The 22,316-nt window shown below is 44.2% G+C and overlaps 1 long non-coding RNA gene across 1 annotated transcript; it reads right to left on the bottom strand.

The window, feature by feature from the left end:
* Positions 1-251: 251 nt before the first annotated feature.
* Positions 252-9,964, bottom strand: LOC134485005 (uncharacterized). Its single transcript, XR_010062901.1, has 2 exons — positions 9,877-9,964; positions 252-1,557 (listed from the first exon to the last, which is right to left on the bottom strand). It is a non-coding gene; the product is annotated as an uncharacterized LOC134485005 (long non-coding RNA).
* Between the last annotated feature and the right edge of the window lie 12,352 nt (positions 9,965-22,316).

The following is a 22,316-nucleotide window of genomic DNA, read 5'->3' as shown; positions in this document are numbered from 1 at the left end:
CCCTTCTTTTCAGGATACTCCCAATGCCACCCACACTGAATAAAGCATACATACATGCTAGAAGTGCCCTGTGTCTTCAATCAACAATCAACCACACTTAGAAGAGCAGTCGCAATGAGAACACAGAGGACAACCTACTTTCCTGCTGTTTCTCAGCAGAGAGGACTTTCCCCAGCTAGGGCCTTCCCAGAGGCTTTGAAAGAATGAACAAATTTCAATGGGGAAATTCACTGATGAAGTTGTGTTGCTGCTTTCTTTCAAGAAAGAAACTTTATATGGGGAGAAGAGAGTGTTCTCCCAGAAATGAGGCACAAGGCGATCGTCCAGAGAACATGCAGAAGGCACAACCCAGGTACATTTGTGCTTTGTCCATCCCAGTTTGCTCTGTGCTCATTCTTCCTCTGGCTCTGTTTTCCAGTTCCCCATAATTCTTACCTTCTTATATTCTCTAAATATTTTATGATTCTTCCTCTAACCTAAGCCTCCTCCCTCTTCTGGATTTCTTTTCTTCCCAGCAAGGACTCAATATGACTGCTGTGTATCCCACTCTAGAGCGTGGTCTTGCTGACTGCATCCCTTCACCTGAAGTTTATCACACTCTAAAAACACCAGTTTCCACAAGGTGAGGTGGAGAGTGCTATGACCTCATGGAATCTTTCCATAAGTTACTGGTCCTAGCACAAGTGGCCATTAATCACAAGACGCACAGAACAAATTCTTATGTTTACGAATGTAACATCACATTCCATTCAGCCTCAAATCTAATAACCAGTAATGCCTTTGTAAAAGTGCAATTAGAGTTGTTGCAACAGTGCAGATCCTGTGAAAAGGTAGGTCCTGCAACAGCGGAGGCACTGAAATTGTGCAGGTTCTGTGACAGTGAAGGTCCTTTGAAAGTGGAGGCACTGTGATAGGGGAGGTCATTCTACCTCTAGTGGAGGTGCTGCAAAATTGAAGGTTCGGCTACAGTGGAGGTCATGTGACAACTGAGGTCCAGCAATTGGAATTGCTGATACAGGAGTATTCCTGTAACTGTAGAGATCCTGTGACAGAGAAGTTGGAGCATCATTGGAGGTCCAGCTTCACTTGATGTCCTGAAACAGTGTAGTTGCTGTGACCATGGTAATGCTACAACAGTGGAAGTCCTGGGATAGAGCAGGTTATAAGACACTGGAGATCCTGCGACAGTTGTAGTGCTCCTACAGTGGAGGTCCTGTGACAGTGGAGGTCTGCAGTAATGGGGGATCTGCGACAGTGGAGTTGATGTATGGACAGTGGAGGCCCTGCAATAGTGGAGGTGTTTCCACAGTGAATGTCCTGCAATCATAGTGTTGTTTGGACTGTGCAGTTCCTTGGACAGAGGAGTTCTTGTGACATTGATGGTCCTATGACATTGGACGTTGTAAGACACTTGAGCTCCTGCACAGTAGAAATCCTGTGATAGTTGAGATGCTGAGAAACTTGAAGTCCTGTAACAGTGGAGTTGACACACAGACAGTGGACTTCCTGAGGTAGTGGTGGTGCTTAAACAGTGGATGTCCTGTGACAGAGGAGGTCCTGCAATATAGGAAGAACAACATATGCTGGCTGGACCACACAGTGCTTCCAGTAAATAGACCACCAACCAAGGGGTGTACAGGGATGTGATATATATCTATATCTATATCTATATCTATATCTATATCTATATATCTCTCTATATCTATATCTCAGAGGATGGCATTATCTGAAACCAATAGGATGAAAATCCCTTGGTCCTGTGGAGATGTGATGCCCCAATATAGGAGGATGCTGGAATGGTGGGTTTGGAAATGGTGGTGGGTTTAGGAGCACCATCATAGTGGCAAGATGGACTGATGAGATTGAAGATGTAGGAGTGGGAGTTTGTGGAGTGGCACCTGGAAAGTGGGCTATCATTTGAGATGTTAAAAAAAGTGAAAATGATAAGGTTTACATTGTCTGACCAAAACCCAAGGGACACTACATAAGGAACACAAAAACCCACAGGTGCTCACCAACAATCAGATAAAATTTGGCCTTCGGTGGTCTACTCCAAAGAAACTATTCCAAGAATACTGTTTAATTTTTTCAAACACAGTTTAAAACTCTTAAGTGTGCTCTCAAATCTGCCCCAATTCACATAAATCAATCAAAACTGTTGGCTTTGTAAATAGTTCTCTCGTGTCCCAATGTTTATATGCTGGTCACACCAACAACATTATACTTGTCTTCATGTGAGTCAAACAATGTGGGATCCTTGTCCCAAGTGGGCCATGCAGACCCTGAGCTCACCTTCAGGTTCTCACATACACATAAAAGCACACACACACACACACACACACACACACACACACACACACAGAGAGGGAGAGAAAGAGAGAGAGAGAGAGAGAGAGAGAGAGAGAGAGAGAGAGAGAGTGCTTATCATCTATTTCTAAGGCATAATGTGTGCTCTTGGAGTTGGGCACTAGGACTTGCACATGTAAACAAGTGCTGTACACCTAGGAACACTTTCTGATCTGTATTTTCTCTTTTATATGCAGTTCCTTGGATATCTTCAAAAGCAAGTAGGGCATTGACATATCATGAATTCTTGGGCCTAAAGGTAAATTTTAATACAAAGCTCACATGTCACTCACAGATGACTCTAATAGGAAGTACATTAAGTTCAGTATCATTCAATCTGAAACCCTCAATGTGTATACACCACTCTCACTGCCCTCACGAAATCTCATGTTTGGACCACTCTGCCTAGCTGGAGATACCTGTTTATCTCCCAGAATAAAAGGGAGGCTCCAGGCTCAAGTGGAACAGCAGATTCAAGGTGGGACTGTTGGGTGACATTACAGTGAACACCAGGGACTTCCCCTGAGAGGCAGGAAGTGGTCCTTTCATTCCTGCTGGGGAAACAGTATCTAGATTGTCCTGCATGGGACAGAATCCTCTCATTCTAGCAGATATCCTGGGTGACAGAAGGAATGTAGGTAGATTATGAAATCAAACTACCACATTTCTTTCTGAGGCAGAGACATTTGAGAACCTTGGCCCAGGAGTTAACAGCTCCAGATAGCAAGGTGATGTCAGTGTGGGCCCTGTATTGACCTATGTATAGTTATTTATGTTAATCACCAAATATTTAAAATTTACAGCAATTAAGAGCAAAGTCTCCCAGGAGACTCAGCTAAAACTAATCAGTGAGTTTTTAAGGGTGGCAATGGGGGGAGGATGGGGAGGGGAACACCCATAAAGAAGGGGAGGGGGAGGGATTAGGGGGATGTTTGCACGGAAACCAGGAAAGGGAATAACCCTTGAAATGTATATAAGAAATACTCAAGTTAAAAAAAAAAGAAAGAAAGAACACAAACAAGTAGGAAATTTAAATTCATGTGACTGCTAGAAGTAAAGCAAGATGCTCTTGGTAGATAAGGTGATAACCTTTGTGTAAGACCCCTAAAATCATACCAACTTAAGATATGAAGTGCTCAGCTAGCATGCTTAGTGCCATGAACCCAAGACAGAGCTTCTCTATGTCTCATCATCTCTGAAGCACAGTCCACAAACAGTTGCAACAAACCTTCTCTTTCTCCAAGTTCGAAGTTACCTTTATTCTTATTGTTTCCACAGTTAACTGAGCTCTCCTGGATACACAGGTTTGACTAACCTTCTCTGAACTTCTCCCAACCATGTACAGATGGACCTCCCCCTGCACATGAGGCCTGTTCCTCTCAGGCCTGCTGTTCTCCTTCCCAGATTAGAATTGGACACCTTTCAAACCTACATTCTTAAGTCATCTATCAACATTGGGTACATGATAGGCACAAGTTGACATTGAGTGCAAAATGACACTTTCCTACCGGACAATGAATAGGGTCCAGGGGTTCCAAACATGAAAACTGTCCAGGTAAGGTCAGGTAAACCTCATACTGTCTCTATGTAGAGATAAAAATTGACACACCTTCCCAAAGCAGACTTGCTCAGCTGTCTCAGTCCACACAGCAGTCCTTTCTTGAGCTTCCTTACTTCCAGTGACTGATGAGAGTACATGAGAAGATGCTTGATTTCTACAAAGACCTGGGCCCCATGAACCACAGTAGCAGCAGCTTCTGATCAAAAGTTATACCAGGAACTGAAAATACCTAATGTTCATGCGGTGATTTAAATATGCTCAGCCCAGGGAGTGGGGCTATTTAAAGATGTGCCCTCATTGGATAGGTGTAGCCTTGATGGAAGAAGTGTGTCACTGTAGATGTGACCCTTATGTTTCTTGTCCTAGCTGCATGAAAATCAGTTTTCTAGTAGCAACCTTCAGATGATGATGTAGAACTCCCAGATCCTCCTGCAACATGTCTGCCTAGATGCTACCATGCCCCTACCTTGATGATAATGAACCAAACTGCTGAACTTGAAGGCAAACCCAAATAAATGTTCTTCTTATAAGAGTTGCTTTGGTCATGGTGTCTGTTAATAGCAGGAAAACTCTAAGTAAGTCATTTTCTACCACAGATTACTAAGTTAGTTGAGTGATGTCTTCAACTGAGGAGACATGGCCTCTTATTAAGGTGCTAATCTCCAAGCAATTTCAGGCTCTCTTCTGGTATAGGCATTGGCTATAATATTAATCTTCCCAGTGTCTTTTTCTTTCCAAACTCTACATTTTGTATTTCTTTTTGCCCCATTTGTTCTTTTTCATTGAAGACTTATAACCACAGTAAGACCGAGGCCATACTGGGCCCTCTTCAAATTTTCATCAAAGAAATTTGTTTATTACTTTTAAATTTAGCCTCAGATAAGTTTTTAGGATGTGGGCAGAAAGGAAGCCACATTTTTGTAAAAGCTTTGTAGGAATTATCCTAGACCAGTTACAAACATTTTTTCCTCCTGAATCCCCTTCTCCTGGGCTTCCACAGTCTGAATACCTCTTGGCACTCCTGACTCCCAAGTGCCTGCCAGTATAGCCCATTAAACTCTTCTTAGAGCACTGGAATTCTTACATATTTCCCAAAACAAGAAACAACCTGGCATCGTGAGGTGTCACACAGCAAGAGTCCACTCCATTATGTCACCTTCTGCATTTGTTACCTTTGTATTTCTGTGACAGAAATGCCATGAGCACAGCAAACTATAAAACAAGTAGGACATTAGTGATTCTATTTCAGAGAACATGTGTTAGCAGAGGTTAAGTTCCATGACTACAGGGCATGGCGGAAGGAGGAGGAGGCTGAGGTATGACATCTAGAATCACAAGTACAAAGCAGAGAGTGCACAGGGAGTGGTGCACAGCACTGAAACCTCAAAGCCCAGCCCCGCTGACATTCTTTCTCCAGCAAGGGCACACCTCCTGGATCTTCCCAAACAGAGTCACCAAGTGGGAAAGGAGTACTCAAATGCCCGAGACAGTGGAGGATAGCTCATGCAAAATGTTATGGTGATTCAGGAATTCGAATCAGTAACAGAGAGAACCTTCACTCTGGGTCACTGTGTGCTGATGCAGAGCCAGCAAGCTGCTCTCCCTCCTCTTGCACATAAGATGTGGATTAAGTAAAAATGTAAACAAGCATCTCCATGGAAAATCAACAGCCCTGTTAATCTGGTCACACTTACAGTATAGGTCTAGAGGTATTGGACACTGAAATCGCAGAAGGAGCCAACACAAACTAAAACCCTTTAGTCTATAGGAATAAAAATACCACAGAAGGCAAAAGGGGCAAGGACATGAAGCAAACACTCACTCACTCAGCAGATAAAATTACAGCTAATCCTAACCCACAGACCTACTTCTTAAACAGCGTACATTCTGCTGGTACCTATTCAACATGATCCTAAATACTGCAGTCAGAACAAATGGTTTCTTACTTTGTTGAGTATGACTTAAAAACAGTAAAGTCGTCTGAAGGAAGCGAATGGAATCTTCTCAGGGCCTAGGGAGGTCGGCTAAGGGAGTACAGAATAACAAAACAACACCACCCAATTTCCCCACCAGGAAGCAGAAACTGGTCTGCTGTCAGTTGCCAATTGGTGCAGGTTTAACAGAAGCCTCCACACTGGAAGGACTGAGGAAGTTGAGGTTAAAATACAATTACACTGAAAGGTCACTTTAGGAATGAGAAGGGTAGCAACTGGACAGTGCTCTCTCTGTCTCTCTCTCTCTCTTTCTCTCTCTCTCTCTCTCTCTCTCTCTCTCTCTCTCTCTCTGTGTGTGTGTGTGTGTGTGTGTGTTCCATGCATGTGTTTGTGTGTGAGTGTGGTTGGGTTGTTGTTGTTTGGTTAATTTGAGACAGAGTGTCACCACAAACTGAAGCTGTCCTAAAACTCACCCTGTAGACAAGGGAAGTTTGGACACTATAGAGACCTTCTCTCTCCTGAAAGGTGGGATTAATGATGTGTAGCACAAGCTATGAGTGAATGTAAATTTCAAATTCTGAAGGTTTTATAAATCTCTTTTTGCTTGCCTTAACAATGCTGGTGCTTACAGCAATACATGGTACACTGAGGACAGAAAAGAATATACTGTGTGAGTTTGTGAGATGGATAGAAGTGAAAGGAACTAGCTGATTGAGTTTAGTTCCAGAGGCACTGTCAATATTCAAAAACAAATATAGTCAATTTTTATCATTTGTAAAAATCATTAAGGGCATCCAGTAAGAGATTAAACTATTTTTGGTGTTGTGATGCTACACAATCATAAGACTGGTTCCTGTGGAACAGGCTGGTGGAGCAGACAGTAATCAACAGGACATCAGAAAATCTTCAGAGCAAGAACTAGAGAAATCGCTCAGGGTTTGAGAGCACTGGTTGCCTTTGCAGAGGACTTTCACTTGTTTTCCAACAACTCTAAGTCAGCTCACAGTCATCTGCAACTCAACATCTAGAATATCTTACCCTCTTCCGGTTTTGTGGGCACATACTGCAGAGACAAGACAAGTCAGCCTCAGCAAGGCCTGGCCGGCTAATCACACACCCCATGGCTCTGAGCCCATCAGCACCAGACCTGAGGACTACCAGGGGTGCAAGCTTTACACTCTGGACTCTTTAACCTTTGGTCAGGAAGGTACCATGGAAAGTAGCTGGGAAGCAGAGTTTACAGAGAAAGCCATAGAAACAGTTCAGCCTTAAAAAACATAATCTGATCCCTTCAAAGCCAGGTGTATGTGTCTGTGTGTGTGTGTGTGTGTGTGTGTGTGTGTGTGTGTGTGTGTGTGTGTGTGTAGGTGATTATAAGACATAGGTGGTTTGGAAAATCAAGGAGAGGAAGGATTTATTGAGAAGCTGAGATGGTGGGGAATGAAGGGTGGATGTTGGAAGGAAGCTAGAGCATGGTGGGATTTTAATAGCCAAAGAAGTGAAATTCGTATTTAATTCCCTTAGACAACTGGTCCAGGTGCAGTGTTCCTGGTGGTGGCTCAGTGTTCCAGCTGTGGATTCAGGGAACTCAGAACATCATGATGAAAATAATCTCTCAGACTATAGAGTCAAATTCCTGCTGGTGCTCCAGTCTCATCAGAGAAGAAATTAAGTCCCTCCTCCTATGGATCCTCTCATTTTTGTCATTCTCGCCTGCAGGAGATTCAGTCCTTCCTCTGAGGGGGCTACTCATACCTGCAGGTGATTTAGACCCTCTTGAAGGGAATTCTGTCTCCAGATTGGGATGCGGACCCTCCTGTTAGGGAATTAACTCTCTAAATCTTCTCACAGAGTATGTGTGACGACCTGGAGACAGCATTATCTGCACTTCTAAACTCTGATTGGTAAAGAGAATCCACGATATGAGTTTGAAAACCTCTGAGTTATATACTGAGTAATGAAAACCTATGAGTTATAAACTGTTAATTTCTAAATGTATTCTGTTGAGTATGAAAATCTCTGTAATGTTTTGATGAAATTTACTTACTTCCTAGATTTCAAACAATAATAGAAGCTATAGTTAAATTTTAGTATATGCTTGCTCAAAGTAATTTGAAAATATTTTTGATTTTTATTAAAGATGGTGTATGACATAGAAATTTTCCCAACTATTGTTTTGTTTACTGCTAAGATATAGAAATGCTTTATTTCTGCTGACAGAGCTCATATTCATTGGTCTGGTATAACTCACTGTTCAATGCTAAACTTTAGCAGATTCCTTAGGGTCTCTGCCATTTATAATAGGATTCCATCTACAAGTTGACTGCCTTGTTCTTCCTTTCTCATGGGATGCCTTTTGTGCAATTTCTCCCCATAAATGACAAAGTCATATCATGAGAACAATGCTGGATAGCAGTGCCAAAAAGACCTGGGACACATTTACAAAGTCTGGTCCAATTAGAATGGGGCTCTGTGAGAAATTTCTGTCAGGTTTGCCCTGACCCTACGATTCTCTCTTGAGTGCCTTAGCTTGGACAAGATACACCCCACTTCATATGGTGAAGGATGAAGTCCCTGACACTCAGCAGGTGACACTTAAAGACAGTGCCTTCAAGGTGATTGATTCAAGGAAGCCTGAAAGGTGGGCTCTGTTGTAATGTCTTTGGGGTCCTATGAAGGGAACCCTAGAGCCACAGACACTTAAAGGTTGCAGGGAGAAACCACAGAACACCAAGAGGAATCAGCTACCTACAAACTGAGGAGAACTGGAACCAACTCTTGGACCTAAGACTTCCAATCTCAAGCCCACAGAAACCTCTGCTCAGTTCTGCAGGCAGCCCAAAAATATTACAGTGTGCGTTCTTGGTGTGTCCTGGAGCCTGAAATTCACTGCTGTAAGCTCAGGTCGATCTTGGGGTAGATGGGACTAAGTATTAAGTCCTAAGATTTGTCTCTCGAGGTGAGATAAAGTGGTCCTGAGTTGGGTGCTAAGGTACAGTCCCAGGGTGAAGCTTCTGGATAGCTGGGTTGGGTCTTGAAACAGACAGAGCTGTGCGGTCCCCAGGGAACTTAACACTTGTTGCTGGAACAAAGGTTTCTTCTTTCAATGTCCACTTAGGCAAATTTGCAAAGATCAAAAATGCTGATTGTGGCTCTCACCACTTTCCCTTGGGGCATGCCCACAGAGTGCCTTGTTTTCTACTGGGAAGTCAAGCCTTCTCTTATAAGGAGCTGCTCATGCAGTCATCTCACCTCTCTGGTCAGGAAGAAAACCTGCTACAAACTCACCTTTAAGAGGCAGAACAGATCGTCTTCTCTCAGGTTAAGGTCACAGCATAGTCTTTAGATATTGGCTAGGACGGTGGGGCTTGAGCTCCCATTCCCTCAGCCTCTGTCATGTTTCCAGTATACCACAAGCCCTGGCTGGTCACATATCACTTTCCACAGAGACCTCTGTCTTCTAATCCCTCAGTCTCCCCTGTTGAACAGGAGCTTTCTGTCCCTGCAGCCCAGACATGGACTCTAATTTTAGGGTGGGGCTGAGTTTAGATCATGTAATGTTCAGACTCTCTGCTTGGCAGCCATTATCAGGCATAGTGTTTATATTTTTGTTCACTTTATCGGTCTATTTTTTCTACTGTGTGCTCTAAGAAGGGAACGCGTAGGGTTACATAATTTTTGGTGTTAGTAGCTGTACTCCCAAATCCTGCTCAGTATGTAGTCTGTGGATGTTCAGCATAGCTGAGGGAGGTGCCAAGTCAGGAGACCTTGATGTGCTGATGCAGCAAATGAGAGGTCAGAGAGGACCCAAGTGGCAGTTGGAGAAAGGAGCCATAAAGACAGTGGGGAGTAAACAGGTCAACTTCCCTAAGATTCCTGAAAAGAAGCAGACCTAATTGGGCTCCATCCCAAGGGAACTCAAGATAAGACTCACAAAAGAGCGCTACCAAGCCAATCCCAATTCTCTTATTTTTCCCACATTCCTGAGAGCAGATATGGGCGGTTTCAAACTCCCTGGGCTCCCTTCATACTCACAGGTATTTGATGCTGAAACTGCCACAACCTCTGTTCCGAAAATCCCCACAGTAACGAATGAAGGGCGTGGCTAAATCCGAGAGAGGGGGGCGGGTATTGTTCATTGGCCACTCATGCACATGCGCACTATGCCTACCCACAGAAATTTTCCAGTCTAGCTTACTGGTTCATTGAACACAGGATTTTGCTCCTGTCCTCTCAAGAAATACAAGGTCGCCACAGTACTTGAGAAATACAAATCAATTTACTGTGGCATTGTGTACCCATCTCACCTGGAGGCATCTCTTTCCCAGCCCACTCGCGATCCTGCCTCAGACTTCCCAGAGAGCAGGCCCTTCCCATTCCCCTCTACCATCTTGCGAGCATACCTTACAGATAATGTTTTGTAGGGTCCTTCAGTCAACCACACAGGTTCTATGTTCATTTCTCACACCGTTAATTAAATTAAAATTAAATAACTGTTAGGCTGAGAAAGAGATGCAGACTCAACTGCGACAAGTGTTCTTATAGCACTTAAGTCACAGGAGGCACAGCAACACGCTTCTTCCTTTCCTGACAGTGTATCTACATCTCCTTATTAAATGTTCAATGTCTGAGATAGCTGTGTTTGCCTGCCACCCACGAGCTCCCATTCTTCTCAGATGCCTTTGCTCCTACCAGCAAGAAAGCTCTGTAATGCTTTGAGAGCTCTAGATCCTTTGGAGCCTCTGAAATATTAGTTAACTTTAGAACAGAACTGTCATCTTTAATTTCCACCAGTGATTAGTCTAATGATGATTTGTATTTTTAAAATTAAATCCCTAGGATCAAATCCAAAATCTTTCTTTAGAATTTTTGAAATTAAATTATGAATTAGATATTCAATCTCAAATATTTACAATAGATAGGGAGGCTCACATTTTTGAAGAATGATGTGTTGTGCACCTTACATAAAAACCTCCTTCTAGCCACTTCATGCAAATTAAAGCACATACAGGCAACATTTCACCTGCACTGAGAGACTTTCTCCTGCAGACAGGGTCCACTATAACACAGTAGTTGTCTGAAATTCTCGGATATCAATCTCCGGTAGGCAAATGGAGTTTGGAGAAAGAAGGGAAAGATAATTTCTAGGCCTACTGTCCTTGGAATGACAATGGAGAAGAGAGGGTAGAGGAAACACCCTGTCATCTTTACAGCCCTTCATTCTGCCCTCTGAGTCCAAGAACCCCACAGCTAACAAGAACAGGAAACTTCACCTTAGTCAGATCACTAAGAACTAGGCAGGATTTTTCTTGGTAAAGTAAAACAAAGTTTCTTGGATTTGGAACATCTCTCAATTGCAACCATTTCAGAAAAAGAAATTAAACATCACTTAGAAGTACATTTGTTCCTTCTTCTTCAGGCCCACTCCCACAAATCCACTGCCTAGGTCAGACCTGCTTGAGTACAGGTGACCTCTCTCTTCTCACTTACTGTTCAGTTCATTCTCAAGCTCTGTTAACTTAGGAGAGGCTTTCATTTTGTCAGACACATCAGGACCTTGTGAAAAGTGGGGCAGATGCTCTTTAAATATCAGGTTTTCAGGGGCTCCAGAACTCCCAGGTAAGTCTGCATCTTGGCTGGACAAGAAGAAAACAACATCATGCATAAAAATACAACTAACTTGCCTAACTAAATTTTCATCAGAATTTTCATGTTTCAGTGAAACTTATTCTTTGTTGCATATTATTTCAGTAATTTTCTGTATTGCTGCTGAGACAAGCTACACCTACGCTGTGGTCTGAGCAGAACTTTAAAACCCAATCTGTGCTCATCAACTAAATGTAAGTTCAAGGAAAAGGGCAGGGTTTGTGACATAGGCCTATAACCAGTCTCCCAAAAAGTTATGAGTAGAACTTAAAATATAACAAAAGTCTAATAAACCAAGAAACAATTCCATGTAGAAAAGGGACAATATATTCTCTTGACAGTAACTTTCAAAAATAAATATGCACACTACAGATGGCCCAGTGGCCAACTGAAGATTACATAAATGCTAGAAAGACAAGGCAAACAGCTTAGCCATTGAGAGACCCTCTCTCAATGAGTAACAGACAGTAATCTGAGGATAATTTCTGTCAACCTCAGGGCAAGCCTCCACATGCACCTACGTACACAGATATATATGGTAATGCAACAAACCCACACTAAAAATGGAGAAAGAAAATAACAAAGACAGTGTGCTCAATTTCAGTAAGCAGGCAATTTGCGCCACCTAAGCAAGCATAACTACGGGGGTAGTTTAAAAGTACAGCGTTTCCACAAACTTTCCCCAATCTAATATGGAGAGTCAGACCAGCCCTGATTAATGTAATTCAGTGTTACAAAGGCAGAGGACATCTAACCTGAATGGATGTTTAACTATATACATATATACTTATGTAGATATATAACCTTATACAACAAACAGACAATATCAAACAAAATGGAGAGAAATTTGAAGCAATCCTACTAAAATCAGGGACAAGGCAAGCCTTCTCATTCTCCCAGTATCTATTCAGTATTTTATGGGAGGTTCTAGCCAGAACAATTACATAACAAAAATAGATCAAAGGAATACAAATTGGGAAGGAGGAAGTTAAGATATCACTATTGGTGGATGATATGATAGTATCAACCGGTGACCACAAAATATTCTACCATAGAACTCCTTCAGCTGATAAACAATGTAAGCAAAGTGGCTAGTTAGAAAAATTCACTCTATCAAATCAGCAATCTTCCCCTACTCAAAGGAAAAATGGGCTGAAAAAAATTAGGGAAACAGCACCCTTAAAATTAGTCGCATATAATATAAAATACCTCAGGGTGACTCTAACAAAGCAAGTGAAAGATCTGAACAATAAGAACAAGACTCTGATAAAAGAAATTGCGGAAGACCTCAGAAGATGGAAAGATCTCCCATGTTCTTGGATCAGCAGGATAAACATAGTAAATTGGCCATCTTACCTAAACCAATCTATAGAGTCAAAGCAATCCCCATGAAAATTCCAACTCAATTCTTCATAGAGTTAGAGCAATTCTCAAATTCATCTAGAATGACAAAAAACACAGGATAAAGAAAAATATTCTCAACAATAAAAGAAACTCTGGGAGAATCAGTATTCCTGACCTCAACCTGTACTACAGAGAAATAATTAAAAAAAAACACAGTTATTGATACAGGGACAGGCAGGTAGATCAAGGTAATACAATGTACAACCCAGAAAATAACCCCACACACCTATGCGCACTTAACCTGTGACAAAGTAACCAAATCTATCCAGTGTAAAATAGACAGCAGTTTCAACAAAAGGTTCAGGTTCAAATGTCAGTGAGCATGTAGAAGAATTCACATGATCCCTTATGTTTATACAAGTCTTATTTATAATACCCAGAACTTGTAACCAATCCAGATGTCCTAAAATGGAAGAATGGATATAGAAATCGTGATACATTTGCACAATGGAGTACTACCTAGCTATTATAAACAGTGACTTCATGACTTCATCAAATTTGGAAGGAAATGGATAGAACTAGAATATATTAACCCGACTGAGTAAACAAGACGCAAAAGGACACACATGCTATGTACTCACTTATAAGTTGATATCAGCCCAAAAGCTCAAAATGCCCACAATAACCCTCAAAAACCATGTGGAGCTTAAGAACAAGGAAGACCAAAGTGTGGATGCTTCAGTCCCACATAGTAGGGGGAACAAAATAATAACAGGTGGTAGAGCAAGGCAGGGACCAGGGAGCGAGAGAGGAGGGGAAGAGAAATATGCAAGGGTTGGGGAGGACAGAATCAGATTTTAGAAGGGAAATGGGCAAATTAGATTTTCAGGAAATTGATTAAAACCTGGGTGTAGCCACTACAAAGTCCCAGGTGTTAGGGCAGTGAGAGTCTCCCAGGACGCAAAAAGGATGAATTTATCTGAAGTATGCAACAAAGGGGACATACAACCTGTAGAGACCACCTCAACTAGATAGACACGGCCCCAAGTTGACGGATTGTGACACACGACCATCTCAAAAAATTTTACTTAGATATGTTCCTGTCCAAAGTAAACACAAAATAAAAACTGGAACAGACACTGAAGGAAAGGCCATACAGAAACTACCCCACCTAGGATTCCATCCCATCAGCAGATACCAATTCTATACACTATTCCTAATGCCAAGATGTGTTTACTGACAGTAGCTTGGTATTGCTGATCCCTGTTATATCAGCACCTGACCAATACAGCTGCAGATACTCACAGCCAACCATCAACCTGAGCCTGGGGACCCCAAAGGAAGAGCTAGGTGAAAAACTGAAGTAGCTGAGGGAATTGAACCCCATAGGAAGAACATTATCAGCTAACTGGACCACCCAGAGCTCTGATAGACAAAACAGAAACTAAAGAGTATACATGGAAGAAACCATGATTCCAGATACATGGCCTTCGCTGACATCAGTGGGAGAGGAGGACCCTGGTCCTGTGGAGGTTTGATGTGCCAGCATAGGGGGATGTTAGAGTGGTCAGGTGGGAGTAGGGGAGAGAATGGAGGAGCTCCCTCATAGACGCCAAGCTGAGGGGCATGGGGAGGATGGAATGGGTGGTTGTGGAGGGGCAACAAGGAAAGGGGATATAATTTGAAATTAAATGAATAAATTGATTAATTTAAAAAAATCTCATGATCATCTCAGTAGACTCTGAAAAGGCCTTTGACCAAATGTGACAGTCCCTCATGTTAAAAGTCATGGAGAGAGAGGGTTACAGAAGAATACATGAACACAATTAAGGTAACATGTCGTGCCCACCTCGGCCGGCAAGGAAGCACAACACGGTTGGATTCTTCTCAACAGCCTTTACTGCAGGACACCTTCATTGTTGACACGGGGACTCAAGCATCAAAGGTGCTCGCCTTATATACACAACAGTATGCTAATATTCTTTCAGGGATTGGGGGCACGAGTCACCCCACTGTCATCCCAGCCAGGGCAGTTGTCTTCAAAGATATTCCTAGCATGGACCACATCTTCACCTCACCAGACATTAAGCACAATAAACACCAGGGGGGCAGAGAACCCTCAGGGGCTGGAACTGGCATGTTCATACACTCTGGCTTGACCTTGGCCAACACAGGTTCAGAGAACAGCCTCTATGTAGAAAGATCTCCTTCCTCCTCTCAGAGTTTACAACATGTAGACTTAAACTAAGGTGGTGGCACACATGTGAGCAGAGGCACCAGCCTAGGCTTGTTCAATATCAAAGCCTACCTGCCACCCCTGTATCACAGTCACAGCAGCCCATCTCATGAGAATTCTAGGGGTGGTGATATTCTGGGTGAATAGTCTGTGTTCTGCTGCCAGTTTCTTTGCTTCCACATGTCCAACTGTGAGAAGGGATTGAGAAAGGGAAGGTGATGAAGCCCTGCTAATATCTACTTGGTGCCACCAAAGACAATGGGGTCTGACTGGCAAGATCTTTGAGTTAGATTTTATAAAACACAACCTCAGGACAGTTAGTAGGTACTCTCAGGAAAGTGTAGAATGGTAGGTACAATCGGACAGTATCCCTGAGGCTGGTGCAGTGGGCCAGGAACCCTGAGGCAGGTAAAACTGGGTAGGGAGACTGGAACAGGTATAACAGTGCAGGGACCCTGGTGCAGGTGCAGTGGAGCAGAGACCCTGGGGGAGGTGCAATGGGGAAGTTGTCCTGGGGAGGGGACCTTGTATTAGTGATCCTGTGGCATGTATAACTGGCATGGACCCTGGGGCAGGTGCACTGTGACGTGCTCCCAAGCTAGAATGTTCAGACAGGTGTGTGTTTGCTTCACGCAGCTGCTGTCTGAAGTAGAGAACACTGGCAACAGCCCCAGAGGGGATTTTGGGAGCTCCTTTCAAGAACGCCATAGCTCCTAACTGAGAAACTATACATTGCACAGATGGGCCTTTATTGAGATGAGCAGATTCTAAGGGGGCTGCCTTGAATAAACAGCCAAAGAAAGCAGAAATGAATAAGAAGCAATTGCACCAGCCATGTCCAAGGTGTTTTTGCTCAGATAATAGCCCCTGATGAAATCGGTTAAGTCAAATCGTCTGTCTGTCTGACTGTCTGTCTGTCATCTATCTATCTCTATCTATCTATCTATCTATCTATCTATCTATCTATCTATCTATCTATCTATCTATCTATCTATCTATCTATCTATCTAATCTCCCTGAGGGAAGTCAGCTTTTATTTGTAGGAAGAAGGTCACATCCGCACCCTCTTGTGGTGAAAACGAAGATCGCATGTCGTGAGATGGGTTATTTCTTCCTTTGTATCTTTGTATCTTTCTTTGTTTCTCTCTCTCTCTCTCTCTCTCTCTCTCTCTCTCTCTCTCTCTCTCTCTCTCTCTCTCCTTCCTTCTTTCCTTCTTTTTTTCTTTCTGTACTTCTTTATTGCTTGATGTCCCTATCAGTATTGGCTGTACCACAGACCCAGTCACAGTGTGACCCAGAAGAAGCCTACCAGGAAAGTTTGTCCTATCTCTAAGATACACTGTATAATACCATAATCTGGACTGCCGGTCAGACAAGACCTGTGTTTAGGAGACTTGTGGACAGAATGAATGTCTGTGAGTCTGGATGTAGACTCTGTGGAAGGCTCAAGTCTCCTGACTGTCCTGAAGCTTCCCACTGTGATTTATTTCCCTCCTACAGAGACAGCCACCTCAGCAACTTCATTTCCTGGTTATCCCCTAATCCTCTTACACTGTGTAGAGTGTTCAATCTCAGGGAGGGCCTGGGAATCTGAGAGACACCACTGAGACCCCTGGGCCTGGCTGACTCAACTTGAGGTTGATGTGGGCTTCCTCATTTTGCTCACCCACTGAGGACCTCAAAAGTCAGCAGTAAAGTTGCTGAGAGGCCAGGAACCTCCATATTGTCCCAAGAGCAATTGTCCTCTTTTACAGGTTCATCCACAGAGCACGTAATTCTGATTGGTGCAACAGACTGGAAGAGTGAAAGACGTCATCTCCCAAGGGCAAGTGCTGTGCTAGTGGACACTGAGGAGCTGCAGGGATCAGACCCCTCCGCATCCTTCTCCAGCCTCTTTTGTTCTTCCTTGATATGTTTCCTGCAGATCTGAAAGATCCATGCAATTCATGACATGGGTTTGAACTTAATCTCAGGACATTTTATTCATTGCCATAAAACTAAGACCAGGTAATTCATTTGTTTGTTTGTTTGTTATATATAAATACACCGTAGCTGTCTTCAGAAACACCAGAGAGGGCATCAGATGTCATTAGAGATTTTGTGAGCCACCATGTGGTTGCTGGGATTTGAACTCAGTACCTCTGGAAGTACATTCAGTGCTCTTAACCACTGAGCAATCTTTCTAATTTCCAAGCTAACTTTATTAATTCCAATAATGGTTTCTTTATTCAGGTTACATCCTGATCCCAGCCACTTCCCGTCTTCCTTTCTCAGTCCCACCTTACAAATCCTTTCCACCGTAATGCTCTCCCTTCTCTTTGGTACTCCCTTGGGTACCACCCCATCCTGGGGCATCTAGTCCCAGCAGGATCAGGCACCTCCTGTCCCACAGATTTACAATCAGGTAGTCCAGAATGCATAGGGTTCTAGTGGCAGCAACAGAGACTGAGACAGCCCTAAATCTACTTGTCAAATGACCCACATGGAGACCAGCTCCAGATAGCTACAGCAGGCTCTGGGGTTGGTTGCCCAGGCTCTAGCATTCTCCATGGTCCAAGGCTAATTGACTCTGCGGGTCTTCTTGTAGGGTCTTTGACCCCTCTGATTTGCTTATCCCCCACTCTTCCTCAAGACTTACTGAGCTCCACCTGACATTTGGCTGTGGGTTTCAGCTGCTGGATGAAGCCTCTCCAGAGACAGGTGTGCTACTTTTCTCTCTGCAAGTAAATCAGAGTAACATAAATACTGTCAGAGGTTGTGTCTGTCACATGAGATGGATCTCATTTTGGGGCAGTCACTGTTTGGTTCTTCCCTCAATCTCTGCTCTGTCTTTATCCCTGCACATTTATTGGCAAGACAGATTTTGAGTTGAACATTTCGCGAGTGTATTGATGTTGCCTTCCTTTTCTAGAAATTCTTTCTTGCTACAGGAGGTGGCCATTTCACTCTCTTGCTCTGGTTGTAATCTAAGGTAGAGTCACCCTCATAGACTCCCCCTATCCTCTACTTTACCAGGCATCTGGCAATTCACCATAGATCCCTGCCCCTTCCTGCCAAGACAGTTTGCATTATCAATTCCTTTCCTCTCCCAACTCCTTCTCCCTAGACCTAATCACCGTTTCCATCTCCTTTCCTGTCTCTTCTCTTGTCCTGTTCCATCACTTCATCCTTCTGAGGACTGGGACTATTTTTTTTCACTTTCTGAGTAAGATTCACAACTCCTTACATAGGACTTCCTTCTTCCTTCATTCCTATCAATCTGTTATCTTCAACTTTAATGGTAATGTCCACTTACAAGTGAGTACACACCATAAATTTCTCTGTGGTTCTGGGTTACCTCCCTAAGGATGACATTGTCAACTTCATCCATTTGCCTACAAAATTCATAATGTATTTATTTTTAATAGCTGAAGAATATTCCCTTGTGTAGATATTCCATATTTTCTGTATCTTATATTCAGTTGAGGGACATCTAGGTTGCTTTTAGTTCTTGGCTATTGCAGATAAAACCACTATGAACATAGTTCATCAAGCGTCTTTGTGGGATGGTGGGGCATCTTTGGGTTTATGTCCAGGGATTATTTAGCTAAGTCCTGAGGTAAAACGATTCCCAGTTTTCTGAGGAACTGCCAAATGACTTAGAAAGTGGATGCACAATTTGCAATCCAAGCAGCAATGGAGGAGTGTTCCCTTTTTTCCACATCCTCATCAGCACGTGCTGGATGTCACTTGAGATTTTTATTTTAGCCATTCTGATGCACATAAGTTGGAATCTCAGGGTGCTTTTGATTTGGATATACCTGATGACCATGGATGGTGAACAGTTCTTTAAGTGGCTCCTGGCACTTGGAAGTTCCTCTGAAGAATTTAGCTCTGCACCCCTTGTGTCACCATAGGCCCAGAAGAAAGACAGAAATAGAATCTTTATGGGACCCACGTGGCTTCTCAGGGTCAGTCAAAGGTCTTGGCTCCTTTATTCTCTGTAGACACAGGGCACAGGTCCTGACCTCCATGCACATGCTGCACACACTAAGGATGAGTTATGCTGGCCTCTGCTGCTTCTGGGAGTACTGAAAAACATAATCCCTGGGCCAGGGGAATAATGGGGGACAAGTGAGCTCAAGGCTCCTGCCACCTGCCTGAGGATAGAAGCCCCAGCAGGGTTCTCACTGCTGTGTTCCCCAAGATAATGACAAGCAGCTGTTACAGCAGGCCATGCTCTGGTTGAAAGGGCAGACAGGCACATCCAGGCCCAGAGGTGTGTACTGTTGCCGTGCTGGTTCTGTCTGCTCTTTACCGGCATACTCAACCATGCCACCCAGGATTTCCCAAGTTCTGTCTGCAGTGCTTTGGTTCCACAGAAGCTCTGTGGTCATGGAGAGACTGACAAACCAAGGACCAAGACCCTGCCAAGTACCTGTCCACACTTGACTCCTGCTAGAAGCCAGCAGTATGGGCAACCATGTAAAAGTGGAGATATGGACTACTTTTTTCCTCGGGAGCACTTGTGAACCCCAGGGTCAGGTGAAAAGCTTGATGCCAGGCAAGGACAAGAAGGAGCAGAGTGACCTCACCTGACCTTGAGGGATAGGGAACCCTTTGCCTCACAAACTTCAGGGACATATGTGGTGTAAGGCGAGGCAGGCTGTACACACCCCCATGGTAGCAGGTGGTGTGTGTGTGTGTGTGTGTGTGTGTGTCTGTGTGTGTGTGTGTGTGTGTGTACCTCTATGTGTGTCCATGTATGTGTGTCGGTGGGCCTGTCTTGACACTTGTCCTGACTGATGCCAGATACCCACAGTTGGCACAGACTCCACTTAACACTAGGGTTTTTGTTCCCAAAGGTTTTCTAATGGAAGGTAATATGCTTCTCGTCAGGGCTAGTTCACCACATTTTGTATGAATGGGGGACACTTATCTATTGGGATTGCATCCTGAGCTAGCCTTGTGGGCCCTCCTCTTCCCACTGTTCCCAGTCTGTTCGGTGTCACAATGTCCAGGGAATAGAACCCTCAGATCTGTCAGCACCTCTGTGTGGGTCATTGCATCAGCTGACATGCTCAATGGTTGTGCCAAAATCACATGTTCTGGATGAGCCAAGATGCGCACAAGAAGGCCTAGATGAGGAGGTGCCGTACTACCCAGCCAGTCAGACTTAAGTTCCACTCTGACAAACGTTAGGAAGAGGTGCAGATGTGACTCACAAAAATGCATCCACTATTGGGCTCAACTAGCAAGAACCTGTGAGCAGCAGTGACATTCAGTTTCCTCTTATCCAAGTAAAGGGACATCAAATACTTCTTTGGACCTTGGGCAGTCAAGAAATCTTGAAGACTCCATGGGTAAATAATGGACCATGCACCATCCCAGAACCCCAGGACTGAACCTGCTTGAAGCCCCTGGACCTCCTTGGCTAAGGTGAGGAGAGCAGACCCCAAACATCCCTTTACCAGTGCGTCAGCAACACTGTCACACCAGATGGAGCAGACTCCATAGCCTGAGGTGTGCAGTGAGGGCTTTTTTCCATTTCATGCAGTGGTGTCTTGTATGTATGATCTCGTGTGGAACTGAGACATACTGCAAGGGAGGCTTTGTGTTGGGTAGAGTTAAAAGCAAGACATGAGAAGGAACTGCAGAGTTGTGATCTAGGAGACCCTGCAGTAACCAGCTCTGGGTCCTTGGAGCCTAGGCAGGCTTTGCAGTCACAGAGCTCCATCTACTGCCCAAGTCCCATTCTGACCCCGTCTCTAGCAGATAAGACAAGAGCCCAAGCTGCTTCAGGGCTAACAAGACACTTGTTTCTCTCAGACATTTTTGCTCCAGAGAATCCTAGGAGCTTGGAGACAGAACCAAGAAAAATAGGGTCAATCCCAAGCCCTAGGCTCATGTCAGAGCAGGGTCCTCTCCCGCCCCCGCCGTCTCCTACAAGTGGGCAGGGAAAGGACTGAAGTGGTGGGCAGAAGTGCTGAGGGCCAACAACTGACTTGCATGGAAATGGCTGGAGGCTGATCATGCTGGAATGCTCCCAAACCACCTTCAAGGCTGGCTGGCACAGACAGGACTACTATATGGCTCTTGCCCAGACCACAATGTCCTCAAGGGTAGGGTCTTCCCCAGGCAAGTATAGTTCCTGAACTTCATGCCATTGAGAGAGCTAACCTCTTGAGGACCCAGCTGGTCCACCAGTGTGCAGTCTCAGGTTGCTTTGGGCGAGAGAGTCGTGAGCCATCTGTATGATTGAGCAGACACTTGTTGTCCAGGCTGAGGACATACTGGTCACCTCTGCGGTCATTCTCTGCCTCTTCCACCTGCAGAGAGATACAACAATATGGTGGTAGTCTTCACCCTGACTTTTGGTTCTTTCTATGCTTCTACAATTTCAGGATACCAGGTCTACACAGACCACCTCATTCTGGCTATTCGATCTGTCCTGGGCCCGATAGGCCATCCTGTTGGTTGCTCTGTCTCACAACACATTTCCCTCTATGTTGCCTCGGGCTGTCTCCTCTAAGCATCCCAGCATGCATCAGCTCCATATCCTGCCCAACCTACCTTCGGGTCCCTGAGAATTCCAGATACTTTAATGTTCTCCCAGGATGGACTGTGGGCTCTTGTCTTTGTCACATTGATCTTAGAAGTTCTTGGGAGCCTCCATGCCATGGCATAGGATGTCTTTGTGTCCTCAATGGGCCGAGTGATTCCCTGCAGTGCAGGACTCTCTCCTTATTGTTGAATTTTGGCACTTATGTTTTTCAGGAATGGCTCTAGATGTGTTCACCACACACTACCCTGGAAGACTGGAGAGTTCAAGGACGGCCAACTTTCACTTAATCAAACTTTTCCATAGACTGTGTGGGTCCCATCAGCTGAGAGTAGCCTCCACTTTGCAATGATGTGCAAACTTCTGCCTTTCAGCCATGATGGACTTTAGGATCTGCCCTGAGGATCCTACACAAGCCACAGGTAGGAGATGTGTAAATGGCACATGTTACTGGGTCAGGTTAACAGTACAGTGAGGCTGTTCCAGACGCTGCCAGTTATCTTCCCACGCAATCATGCAGTCACTGTGGGCTCATCCACAGACACCTCCCACTCTCCCTGCTGGGAGTTAGGCTGGATGCCTACTATGTGGGAGCTGCCTTGGCTTGTGGAGCAGTGTCAGAAGCAGTGGAGGAGATGTTGTCTGCTGCTTTTATGGTCCTCAGTGCCCAGGGCATCCCTGTGGTCTGGGTTCAGGTCCAGCTCCAGT

This window comes from Rattus norvegicus, chromosome 1 (assembly GCF_036323735.1).
Source record: "Rattus norvegicus strain BN/NHsdMcwi chromosome 1, GRCr8, whole genome shotgun sequence".
Taxonomy (NCBI): Eukaryota; Metazoa; Chordata; class Mammalia; order Rodentia; family Muridae; genus Rattus; species Rattus norvegicus.
Note: the sequence above shows the minus strand (reverse complement) of the source record. Positions and strands in the feature narration are given on the sequence as shown.